The following is a 14,136-nucleotide window of genomic DNA, read 5'->3' as shown; positions in this document are numbered from 1 at the left end:
TCTCTTGACCTAAATAAACAGAGGGGGAGAGAGAGAGAGAGAGAGAGAGAGAGAGAGAGAGATTCTTCACTTGGGAAGGGGGAAATCAAGAGTTTTAAAAATGAGTGATATTCATTTTTAAGTAATTATATATCAAACAATGGTAAGCTCATACCAATCTCAGAAACATAGACTGACCCCTATGAAAACTTGGGATTTGGCCCAGAAAGCATGCTCCAGATGAATACATACATGTGCAAGACCAGCCTGGCCAACATGGTGAAAACTCATCTCTATTAAAAATACAAAAAATAGCCAGGTGTTGTGGCTGGCGCCTGTAATCCCAGCTACTCGGGAGGCTGAGGCAGGAGAATCTGCTTGAACCCAGGAGGTAGAGATTGCAGTGAGCTGAGATCACATCACTTCACTCCAGCCTGGGCAACAGGACAAGAAAGACTCCATCTCAAAAGAAGAAAAAAAAAATTGAGTGGATTTTTACTACTTCTGACTAACCACATTCAATGTTGGAATTTCAACATAAAGTTGACCACCCTTAAATTTTATTTAAGGGAAAAAGAATAAACCCCCAAATAACAGTCTCTTCCTCACAAAAAGTTTAGTTATTATTTAGTAGCTGTAATGTGCCAGACACTCTTAGCTGTTTGTGGTGGTTGTTAGTTTCCCACATAGCGTTTGTAATCGTGTTCTTATAAAGGTACTGTTTACAGATTAGGGAATCTATGTTCAGTAAGATTAATTAACTTTCTTAAAGACACATGGTTTATAAGTCAGACTCTGCATTTGAATGTAGGAATAGATTTTGTGCCTTCCAAAAATTTCTGATTATACAACAGTGAAGGTAAATCCCTCCACATAACTTGGGAGTAGAACAATAATGAGAGACTGGTGATACTATTTCTGATCACAAAAATCTGCAGCAATGAAATGTAGTTATTAGGCATTTTTTAAAATTAAATATTTAGGCCAGGCATGGTGGCTCACACCTGTAATCCCAACACTTTGGGAGGCTAAGGTTGAGTGGATCACTTGAGGTCAGGATTTCGAGACCAGCCTGGCCAACATGACGAAACCCTGCCTCTACTAAAAATATAAAAATTAGCTGAGCATGGTGGCACGTGCCTGTAATCTCAGCTACTCAGGAGGCTGAGCCAGGAGAATAACTTAAACCTGGGAGACAGAGGTTGCAGTGAGGCAAGATCGTGCCATTGAACTGCAGTGTGGGCAATAAGAGTGAAAATCTGTCTCAAAATAATAATAATAATAAAATATTTCATTTAAAAAAGCAGTCTAATGTGATTTTTTTTTTTTTTTTTTTTTTTTTTTTTTTGAGACAGAGTTTTGCTCTGTTGCCATGCGCCAGGCTGGAGTGCAGTGGCGCGATCTCAGCTCACTGCAACCTCCGCCTCCTAGGTTCAAGCAATTCTCCTGCCTTCAGCCTCCCAAGTAGCTGGGACTACAGGGGTGTGCCACCACGCCCAGCTAATTTTTGTATTTTTTAGTAGATACGGGGTTTCACCATGTTGGCCAGGATGGTCTTGATCTCCTGACCTCGTGATCCACCTGCCTCAGCCTCCCAAAGTAATGCAATATTTAAAAACGAAATTTGGAACCAAAACTGTTCTTCTTTTTTCTAGGTTAATTATTTACAGAAGTTAAGTTGGGTCACTTCTTTGAATTTTAGTATCTTTATTTGTATTAGAGTTTTAATGATTTCATTTTACATGGAATATTCATGAAATAATACCTGTAAAGTAGTTAACAAAATATTCTCTACAGTTGGTAGGTATGGTTATTGTTAACACAGGCATTACAGTGTAACAGTCCATGATAACAAGTAACTTTTCCTAGAATAATTCTTCGCTTTCTGAATAATGAAATTAAGATTTTGCACATTGCAACCAATTCATTTGAGGCTTTGCAGTTGAACCACCACACTCAAACTCAGCCAAAGTTTATCACATACCAGATTGATCATTTGGGTTTTTTTCATCATACAGTTGTGGCCCGAAGAAAGGAAGCATTGGCATTTGCAAGGAGAGTGAATTCATTATTTTAGAGAAACTCAACTCAGCAGATGGTAAGACCAAAGACATAAAATGCTTAAGGCACAAGCTATTGTGAAACTCAACCTTAACACCACAGTGGGAGGAAACATGTTCTTTCTCTGTCCAACTTCTGCTGAAGTCTTTTTATTAACAAGACAACAAGGTTTAGAGAAAAAAAAGAAAGAGAAAGAAGAAAGAAAAAGAAAGAAAGAAAGAAGGGAAGGAAGGAAGAAAGAAAGAGAAAGAAAGAAGAAAGAGAAAGAAAGAAGGAAGGAAGGAAGGAGGAAGGAAGGAAGGGTTTAAAATTCAAATCAAATAAAATGGAATGCAAAACAAATTGGATGAAAAACAATAAATGAGAAACTAAAGGAAACTAACCTATGCTTGCCATGTTTTACATGTTTATTAACAACTGGAGTACATATTGCTGAAGCGAGAAACAATTCACAAAACATCAGAAAGGAATACCAAAAAAGAAGCCATGTAGTCTGAATTCAGCAAATTCAGAAATGAAAAGGAACTTTTACTAGAAAAACAAAAAATCAGGGCATACTATCATAGAGGTTCAGTTTTATATCATAGTTTTTGTTTTACTTATTTTTGTGGAATATTCTAGCAGGCAAGTTCACTCTATTATGAATTAAGTGAATCTTATCAATGTTCCTAAATTCAAATTAAACACAAAAATCAACTATGATTGCATTGAAAACAAAACAAATCAAAACAAAACATCTTGTTCTGTTTTATAATTTCTATATGACCAATTTGAATTAAAAGTTTGTTTATACTTTTTCTAAACTATCAATGTGGAATAAAGTCAAAACTTAGAAACAGTGACTGAAAACTAAGAACTATACTAATGTTCTCTTCCTATCCTTCATTATTAGCTCTCTGAACTATGTTAAAAAACTGTAGTTACTCTTCTGATGACCTTGGGAGATTTGATACCTCTAGGAAAACTAGCTATTTCACAGATTGGACTGTGCTAAGTTAGTCTGACAGCCATATGTTTAAATTATGATTTCAGTGCCTGGAGAAATTTTTGTCAGGCTCTCAAACAAGTCAGCAAATTCAATAGAATTGCCCTGTGGCTTTGAAGGAACATGGTTGGGGAAGGTTAGTCAAGGTTCAGAAAGCCTTTGTCAAAGTCTTAAAGAGGGCTCAAATACAAGCTCTGTTTTCAGATAGAAGGGCATCTGCTTCCCATATATATGCTCATGGAAGTCCCTTTTAATTCCAAAAGCAAACAAACATTGCAAGATGGAGCCACTTCTTACATTTCCTAAAATCAATGTGCAATTTACTCTGAGAAATACATAAAAACAAAAGAAAATTAAAAACAAAAAAGATGAACTAATATCTCCTTTGATAAGAGCTTATGAAGCACCAGAAAAGTACAGAAAGAAAAAAAAGAACATTTTAGAATAAGATTTTTATACACTTTATTGTAACTCCTCTACTACAACAATGTATGAGTACAGGTGGAGAATGTGTTTGTAAAATTTGAAATTGTAGTCACAAACATTGTTCTCATTCCTTTGAAATATAATTGTTACTCTAAAGTTGCTCCTCTATTAAAGCATATCAATGCAGACATTAAAATAAATATAGTTCTCAGAGTTCAGCATGGAAAACTAAAATTTTACATAACAATTTAATAAACATGACTCCTGGAAAGTATAAGTATTTATTTCTTAATCACAGTTTTATTTGAAGAAGTCTCAGTAACTGTCTTTTGTGCTCATCATTGTTTTTATCTAGTTTTTAAATCTAAATCCAAATTTGAGATTTCCTCATTTAGTGGCACACCATATTAAAAGGATATGCCTGTTCAGGCCAACTTTCTCCTGCCCATTTGAAGAATTTATACCTATACATGTGTTTACCGCCTTGGAGTTTCCAAAACGTATTTCATAAAATATCTTTAAAAATGCACCAAATAATCTAATCAGATAACTTTTAGAACTAATTAAATCAATCCAGAAGTTCTCTGAAGGAGTTAATGTGAGCAAAACCATCAAATCAAGGCATAGAGATTCTACCAGATATAAACTATACATGAAGCTGTAGTAAATAAAACTCAGTAATTCTGGCACTGAAAGACTTGTACAGCTATAATCACAATGAATAATCCAGAAAAAGACCCATGCATATTTGAGCAACTGTACATGAAAAGGAAGTTTTCCAAAGCAGTGTAATTTATTATTCAATACATGGAACAGGATTACAGACATTACAATAAAGTAGAACAGAAACCAAATGAACAAAAATATTAAAATTAAATTCACACCCCCAACTAGAAATAAAAATGATTTACTGGTGAAAGGAGGAACCAACAAATATCCTATGCATTAATGAAATTAATTTAAAAAATCAGGGCCGGGCGCGGTGGCTCAAGCCTGTAATCCCAGCACTTTGGGAGGCCGAGGCGGGTGGATCACGAGGTCAAGAGATCGAGACCATCCTGGTCAACATTGTGAAACCCCGTTTCTACTAATACAAAAAAAAATTAGCTGGGCATGGTGGCGCGTGCCTGTAATCCCAGCTACTCAGGAGGCTGAGGCAGGAGAATTGCCTGAACCCAGGAGGCGGAGGTTGCGGTGAGCCGAGATCGCGCCATTGCACTCCAGCCTGGGTAACAAGAGCGAAACTCCGTCTCAAAAAAAAAAAAAAAAAAAAAATCAGGCAATGCACATAAAAATGAGAGCACAGGACAAAATGATAAATCAATAAGGAAATTTCACCAGTGGCCAATTAACATGGGTGGAGATATTCAATTGCATTTGTGATCATACAAACTCAAACTGAAACAACTTGATGTCACAGTTATCAGACTAATGAAAACTTTTTTAAAAAAATGATACTTCTCAGTATTTATTTGAGTTGTTGGTAGCAAAAATGGCAAACTGTTAGTAGCTATCAAATGATAAATACACTGTATGCAAATTTTAAATTAATATCCTGGTGTTAAAAACTCATTCTACAGATATTTGAATGCTAGTATAGAAGGGTATAAGTATATGGAAGTTTGATGGAGGATTAATGTGAATGCCTTTAAAATTAGAGCTATATTAAATATCTGAAAATAGAAAAATAGTTGAATAAATTTTGGGATGTTTACATCATGAAATTATATGAGCATTTAGAAAAATGAGGTATATCTTTATCCATTGACACAAAAAGATATTTTCACTGTATAGCTAATTCGAAGAGCAAAGAACGAAATATATTATTCCTATTTTACAAAATATATGTAATATACAAGATAAAGTACAGGTCTAAAATGATATGCATTTAATATACATAAAACTATTGACATGGATTATTTCTTTTTATTTTATGCTTTTCATATGGCATTTTTTTTGTGGGTATATATCTTTTGTAAAAATTTTTCATGAAATAATAACAAAAGAAAAAGAAAATGAGATTTAGATTTTTAGATATAGAAGACATAAATCAGTGCCACCCAGAGTTCACTTAAAATCCCAAAGTCTGAACTCTAGATTTACAAAGACAAGTTTGTTGTAATTATCACCCAAGAAGAGTTGGGTTCTCAAAATCGCTGTGATTTCATTCACTTCTAGAAGTTGAGAAGGAAGTGGCAGAATAGCGCTAGAAGCTCATACTCACTTTCTTTGTCTTCCTAATTATATAGCCATCCAAGAGTAACACTTCCCTTCAGAAATAAGATAGTTCAGAATCTTAAGCATTTTTCCAAATAACATGCTTAAAAGTCTACTGTAAATTCAACAACAAATGATTGGAAATAGAAACTGTCAATCAACTGAAGAGAAATGTTTGAGTAAGAAAAACTGTCTAGTGCACATTATAAATACCAAATCATTTTGCAATGTTACCTGTATGGAGACTTACAGACTGCCTCTGCCTTGCCTCTGCCTCTGCCTCTGCCTCTGCCTCTCTGCCTCTCTGCCTCTCTGCCTCTCTGCCTCTGCCTCTGCCTCTGCCTCTGCCTCTGCCTCTGCCTCTGCCTCTCTGCCTCTCTGCCTCTCTGCCTCTCTGCCTCTCTGCCTCTCTGCCTCTCTGCCTCTCTGCCTCTCTGCCTCTCTGCCTCTGCCTCTGCCTCTGCCTCTGCATCTTCTTTTTCTTCTGCTTCTTCTGCTTCTTTTGTTGTCGTTGCTGTTGTTTCAGGGAGAAATCATTTTCTATTTGCTACATACTCTAGGGAACATATGTTTAAGTATGTTAACAACATATTTATAGGAGCCAGAGTACTTAGTCTACTTCACCGTCTATACACTTTGAAACTCTTCACTAGTGTAATTCTCATAGCTTTATGTTAAATGAACTCCTCTTATTCCCTGTGTTGAAGGATATTTACATTTGGCTGTATATTTTTGCACAACAGTTATGTAAGTAAACAGCTCCAAAATTCCATCAAGGATGCTCTTTCTCTCATTTGCAAATATTTGGTCCCACATAGCCTCAGCAAGGAGAGTAACTTTTAAAATGGAGAATAAATTTAAATGTCTTAAGTTCCTTTGTGTTCACCCCTATGTAATGTACCACATCCATTCAGTGTTTCTGGAGACATAAATGGTTAACTTCATGGTCAAGAGAAAAGTATCTCTTCTTTACACCATTCTAAAAAGAAAGACAATAATTTTTTCATATATGAACATATATTTTTGACATATACAAATATGTTCTGTGAGTTGAAAGCATAAGTTTCTGTTTAACAGATAAAAAAATCAGATTAAGTCATCAATAATATTTCTTTAAGATTTTATTGAAACACTTCTAAGATTAGAACTTTGATTATTACATTTTACTATTGAGTGCCGGCGGATAAAGATAGTGTGTCTTGTTTATCACTCAGATTACATAGGTTTGCATTTCAGAAGAGTAGGTAGTGAAGATTAACTTGATAGTCCTGTAGTATGGTACAGTAAAGTGGACAATTTTTCAACATCTCTTGAGATCAAATGAGGGTAGAGGATGGAGATAGGTGCTAAATTTCCAGGCTAGGGTGAGCATAAAGATAACAGAGAGATTTTCATTCAACACAAACACAATGAAAGAAATGTCTGGATGGAGTTACAACAGGTCAGTTTCAGGCAAACATGGCTCAGCTAATTATTGAGCCGAGACAAGCTACTTAACCATCTAACTTCTGATATTGCACCTGAAAATCAAGTGTAATAGCCATCTCAAATGTTTTCTTATGAAGTCTAAATTATATAACTTAGCTAAAGTAATTAGCACTGTTTCTGGCACATAATAAATGTTCAATAAATATGTTTTAGACTTTAACTGATAATGTGTAATTTAATGAAATTATAATTAAAAACCTGAGACTCAGTTTCTAAATTTATAGATTGTAGTTAATACTTTGTATTTATCATAAGGTTAGAAATTAGTAATTCAAGGAAAGCATCACCGTAAGTACCATTACTGGAAACACTAACATAATGTTTTTCTTTAAGGAATGCATTATGTCACCATCACTTGAGAATTTACAAAATTGCCATGGAAATGCCACACATCAAGAAGCATCTGTCTTACTTTACAACTTAGGGTTAAACAAATGAATTAACTATGATCTTCTAGGAGAAGTGATGCCAATGTATATTAGGATGAGCAGTCAGTATAGGTTTTAGATAACCCTATCTTAAAGACCATACTCTACAGTCATAAAGGCTTAAAAAGATCCAGGTAATAGGAACACCAATATTATAACAGTTAGAATGCATGATTACTCCTAGGATACATGAATCTCTGTGTAGGTAAAAATAATATGCTAATGTTATGAATGTTTGTGAATTCTGTGTAACTCTATTTCTTCTTTCAATACTAATGATTAAGAAGTCTATTATTGCGGAAATTAAGCAAGAACGTTGTTTCCCAATATATCAGTTTATACATTCATTATGGATAAAATAAAAAGTTTTTAGTGAATAATTTCAAATACTCGATAGCTCAAGTACTGCAGCTTAGGTATATAGTGAACTAAAAATATTTCTTCTTGAGTCCTGACTCTAAATATAAACTGTGACTGCTTTCCAAACTAAGAGAAGCACATTTCTAGCTCCAAAGTACTGAAGCCATGCTGATTAGAAGGATTTTTTACAAATACCAATAATTATTCACATGAGAAGATTTTTCTGACAGCAATCACGCATTAATTTCTCCTGCTGGGTTTCATATTTGTAAATGCTTCAAAGGTTAACCAATCTTCCAGTTTCATTGGGAAATATGACTTTACTACCTCCTGTCTGCATTACTTAGGAGACTGGTCTGAGAAATAGTGGCAGCACTTAAACTACTTATGAGGCTGTGATCACTAGGATGGGTTGGGGCTGGGAATACATTTTTGGAGATGGGGAATCTGGGTTTTCTTACTTAGTAATACAAGACTATTAGTTCCATGAGGGCCAGGAGTATTCAGAGAAAACAAATGGTTTTTAAAAGTCATACATAAGATTGAATCTTCAAGTGCAAAATAGATTCTGTGCTGAAGCGTCAGAATTAGAGGGATTTATTGACAGACAATTCTCCATGTGTATCTAGCATTTCTGCACATTCTCTGAACAAACACATTGACTGCCTTTATTCCAGATTATCTTTTTAAGGATATCTCTGTAGTAAACAGCCTTGGAAGATAGAGGTAATGGCTCTGCTTCTGAAGAAAGAGCAGATTTCCTTATAACCATGGAACATAGAATTACTATAAGAAGTAAGCATATCTACCCCTTGCTCTCTCCAGAGAGAGAAAACTACCTCTTATAGTAAAAGAGGTAGGTTTCCTAAATTGAGGATTTATCTCCTGTAATGCACCCAATTTCATCTGTAAATGTCATCTGGCCCTCTTCACACTGCCCTGTGGATATTGGGGTAAAGGGCACTGATGCAAACATGATGTCATGCTTTTTGCTGTCTTATGAATAATAAAGCCCTTCGTCTCTGACCCAGAAGACTTTTTTTTTGTGTTACTTTAGGTGCATACTATATCTGGCATTTCTCCCATGTTATCCCTCCCCACCCTCCACTCCCTCCCCATCCCCCATTGTCTCTCCCCTACCCCTGCCAACTGTCCCCTGTGTGTGATACTCCTCTCCCTGAGTCCACGTGTTCTCGTTGTTCAACATCCACCTATGAGTGATAACATACAGTGCTTGGCTTTCTGTTCTTGGGTCAGTTTGCTGAGAATGATGATTTCCAGATTCATCCAAGTCCTTACAAAGAACCCATTATTTTTTATGGCCGCGTAGTATTCCATGGTTTATATGTACCACATTTTCTTTGTCCAGTCTACCATTGATGGGCATTTGGGTTGGTTCCAGGTCTTTGCTATTGTACACAGGGCTGCAACGAACATACGTGTGCATGTGTCTTTATAGTAGAACGATTTATAGTTCTTTGGGTATATACCCAATAGTGAGATTGCTAGGTCAAATGGAATTTCTATTTCTAGATCCTTGAGAAATTGCCACACTGTCTTCCACAATGGTTGAACTAATTTACACTCCTACCAACTGCGTAAGAGTGTTCCTGTTTCTCCATATCTCTCCAGCATCTGTTGTCTCCTGCTTTTTTAATGATCACCATTCTAACTGGCATGAGATGATATCTCAGTGTGGTTCTGATTTGCATTTCTCTAATGACCAGTGATGACGAGCAATTTTTCATGTTTGTTGGCCTCATATATGTCCTCTTTTGAAAAGAGTCTGTTCATATCCTTTGCCCAAAAATTCAACAGCCCTTCATGCTACAAACTCTCAATAAACTAGGTATTGATGGAATGTATCATAAAATGATAAAAGCTATATATGACAAACCTACAGCCAATATCATACTGAACGGGCAAAAGCTGGAAGAATTCCCTTTGAAATCTGGCACTAGACAAGGATGCCCTCTCTCACCACTCCTATTCAACATAGTATTGGAAGTTCTAGCAAGAGCTATCAGGCAAGAAAAAGAAATAAACTGTATTCAATTAGGAAAGGAGGAAGTCAAACTGTCTCTATCTAGAAGACCCCATCGTCTCAGCCCAAAATCTTCTCAAACTGATAAGCAACTTCAGCAAAGTCTCAGGATACAAAATCAATGTGCAAAAATCACAAGCATTCTTATATACCAATAACAGACAAACAGAGAGCCAAATCAAGAGTGAGCACCCATTCACAATTGCTACAAAGAGAATAAAATACCTAGGAATACAACTAACAAAGGATGTAAAGGACCTCTTCAAGGAGAACTACAAACCACTGCTCAACGAAATAAGAGAGGACACAAACAGATGGAGAAACATTCCATGCTTATGGTTAGGAAGAATCAATATTGTGAAAATGGCCATGTTGCCCAAAGTTATCTATAGATTCAATGCTATCCTCATCAAGCTACCAATGACCTTCTTCACAGAACTGGAAAAAAACACTTTAAATTTAATATGGAATCACAAGAGACCCCACATAGCCAAGACAATCCTAAGCAAAAAGAACAAATCCGGAGGCATCATACTGCCAGACTTCAAACTATACTACATTGCTACAGTAATCAAAACAGCATGGTACTGGTACCAAAACAGAGACATAGACCAATGGAACAGAACAGAGACTCCAGAAGAAACACTACACATCTACAACCATCTGATCTTTGACAAACCCAGCAAAAACAAGCAATGGGGAAAGGACACTATGTTTAATAAATGGTGTTGAGAAAACTGGCTAGCAATGTGCAGAAAGCAGAAACTGGACCCCTACCTGTCACCTTACACTAAAATTAACTTCAGATGGATCAAAGATTTAAACATAAAACCTAACACCATAAAAACACCAGAAGTCTTATATCTTCTTCTAGCAGTCATGAAACTGCAGTAAGACAAAGTGTTAGCTTGCAAGTAAGGTAAAGTGTTAGACATTACATAGTTCTTGATACAACGTAGAGCGATAAAGTGATAAAAATGATAAAATAACTCAATAAAGGAAAAGTAAAATATAGCCTGAGATTTCCTTTCTTCATGTTTAATAAAGACCCACTTAGCATTAACACTGTTATTAATATAGTGGGCACCCTGTATGTGACAGATATTATTCTAGGTACCAGGAATATAGTACTGACTATGACAGACAATTTCCTTCCTCTCTTGGTACTGAGCAGAGGCAGGAATGAATACATGAGTATGTGTGTGTATGTGTGTAAATTCCAGATGGTTACATATACTGTGAAGCTAAACAAGAAGCATAGTGTAACAAGCTAACACTTTTTTCATTAAAATAGTCATAGAAAGTCTTTATGAAGTGATAACATTTGGTATAAGGTCTTCAATGTAGAACTTGGGGAAAAGGACATGTCAGATGACAAGGAAAAGGAGAGGGAGTGAAAAGCAGTGAGGAGAGTGGAAAAGAGGAAAGAATGGGGAGAGAAAAGGAAAGACTTTTGTTCTCTAGCAAAAGACAAAACAGCAATAGAAAAGACGCTTGTTTATTAGGAATTGAATATTGTACACAGCAGCCCTGTGTACAATAGCAAAGACCTGGAACCAACCCAAAGGATTAAATAACTTTTCTTTTCCAAAAAGAGAAAGAAAAGCAGTATGGCTAGGATATAATGGGTGAGAAAAAGGGATACTTAATGAATTTAGCTATTTGTACTGGCACAAAATCATACTGGAAATTATAGAGCACAGTAAAGTAATCAAATGGAGAAGATGCTTTCTCTTTAACTTTATGAATTGGTTCACTTTCCTCATTATTTTTAGAAGTCATAAAGTTTATTGATATCATGAGTATTCTGAAGGCAAGGAACACATTTGCACTGGAAAGTGCAGGTATTTGAATTTCTAAAACAAAATGAGAAAGAAAAACCTTTACTTAGAAATTTCTGAAATAGAACTAAATATTATTACAATGAATTACACTGTTGTTGTTACTACTAAAACATAAATACTTCTAATACTACTAAAATAAAATAAAAATATGAGGAAAAAGATGAGGAAGAAGACAAGAAGAAAAACAAACAAAACAACAACTTATTGAGAGACTCATCCAAGAACTAAGCAAAATGCTTTATACATTTTTTCTAAACTTCAAAAGTACTCAATAAAATGCAATGGTGCTCTTTTCAGAGACAGAAATGCATGCTTACAGAAAGGAAGTCCTTTGCCTGGGATTTCCCAGCTAGCCAGTGCCTGGGCCAGGAGTTGAACCTTGGGACTACCCGGCTCCTGAGCCAGGAGCCAGGATATTTGTGAAATATGCAGCCCATATTGTAATGAAGCAGCTTTATGCTGCAGATGTTCCTTCACTTATGAAGCAGACGGCTTTGTCAGCAGTTGATAGAGAATTGTAGCATTTCAAAGATTGTTAGGTTCAGCCTTGGGACAAAATGATTGGTGGTTTTTATCTGCATTGTTTGAAAAGTGTCGCTCTATACATTGGCTAAAACATAGCACATAACATTTCTTTTTTCTTTTTTTCTTTTAGTGGGTGTCATCAGACAACAAATGTATCATGTCTACACAATAAGATGAATCCAAGTGCCTAAATCAGTCATGTAGCATGAGTATATAGCTGACCCATGCTTTATTCCTCGTGCTTCTAGACTTTGGTCTTTTGGAAGGAAAAGGATGAGTGTCTGGAAAATATCTCTAAAGAAAAAAGGATATTATTATTCCAAAGGAAATGTTTCATAAATGCGCAAAATCAAAGGGAACACATAAAATTATCTGAAAAGGGAGACTTTGATCTAGTAGAATACCAAATATACAGGAATCTGAAATTTACTTCTTGGGTAATTGGAAACCAATTTGTTGTTGGTTTGCCAACCAACATGTTGGCATGTTGTTGCACTGGGAAAATTTACCTTAAAGAGATTGACTAAACCAGTGTTTTCATAACTGTGTTACAAAGAATGCATGTTTCTAGACGTAGTAACATTTTATGAAAATAAGTTCTCATAGTTTGAAAAACGTCTAGCAGAATTTATTTATACACAACAATCCTTTCTTAGTAACAGAACTCCATTTAGTTAGTTGGGGAAGCATTATAATCTAATAGTATGTGCCTGTATTTTTCAGCCTATATTTCATTGAGGAAGCCAATGAAATGCAGGGCTAATTTTGGATTGTACTATAAGAAAGGTCCTATAAGGGTTCTAAGTGAGCTTGGAGGGGCATCCATTTTGCCACTTCCCTGTTTTATTTTTCTGCCTGGAAATTGCTTGTAATGATGGAACTCTAGCAACCCACAGTTTTGTGGCATTGGGTTGTTTTCAAGATAAAATACACAAATTAGCGTAAAAAAACTTGTAAACGAAGCTTCATTTTACTCTGTGGTATTACCATATGAGCCCTGGTGTACTAACATCTTAATTAGATGTTTGGTAGGAAAATAAAACGGTAATGGTTTAAGCCATTGTAGCCAGGTCTCTGCTACTTAACAGTGATTGGACATAATTCCAGATACATTTGCATATTCCACATTCTTCTAGAAGGTTTTGCAGGTACATTTGATGATTAAAAATCCTGAAAAGTGTTGTCATAAATTATACCTGCATAAATAAAACAACTATTAAGAAGTTGTCATGTGCTAGAGATTGCCCTAGATGCTGATGACATGGAAAGATAGAGGAGTGATTGATTCTGACTATGTCATGCAATGCTTTTCAGAAGACTCTTAACTGAGTTTTGAGGGGTGAATAGAAGTTTTTTAAATAGAGGGAAAAATGGAAATATAATACAGGTAGAAAGTGTAATAAAGGAAAATAGATATAAATATCATGTTTCCCAAGAACTTCAGCATGCTTGATACAGCTGGAGAACAGAAATGAATTTGTCTTGTGGTGGATATATTGTCCTAGGACAGAATTACACATTTAGAGAGACAAATGTCAAATTGTGAAAGACTTTTTACAGCAATCTAAGCTAAGGAACACAGGCATCGTACGCTAGGCAACATGGAATTTTTAAGCAGTTGTAGGCAAAGAGAAACAGGACTACTTTTGTGTTATTGAATGACCTCCCTAGCATCAATATGGAGGATAAATAGGGGAGGTTGTTTGTGGGATTCAATAAACAAATATAAGAAAAACCAAACTATTAGAGCAGTAACTTCTTTGACTGATTAATAAAAAG

The sequence above is a fragment of the Aotus nancymaae genome, unplaced genomic scaffold (genome assembly GCF_030222135.1).
Source record: "Aotus nancymaae isolate 86718 unplaced genomic scaffold, 86718_ANA_hifiasm-v0.15.2.pri h1tg000015l_0, whole genome shotgun sequence".
NCBI lineage: Eukaryota > Metazoa > Chordata > Mammalia > Primates > Aotidae > Aotus > Aotus nancymaae.
This window is presented reverse-complemented; position numbering follows the sequence as displayed.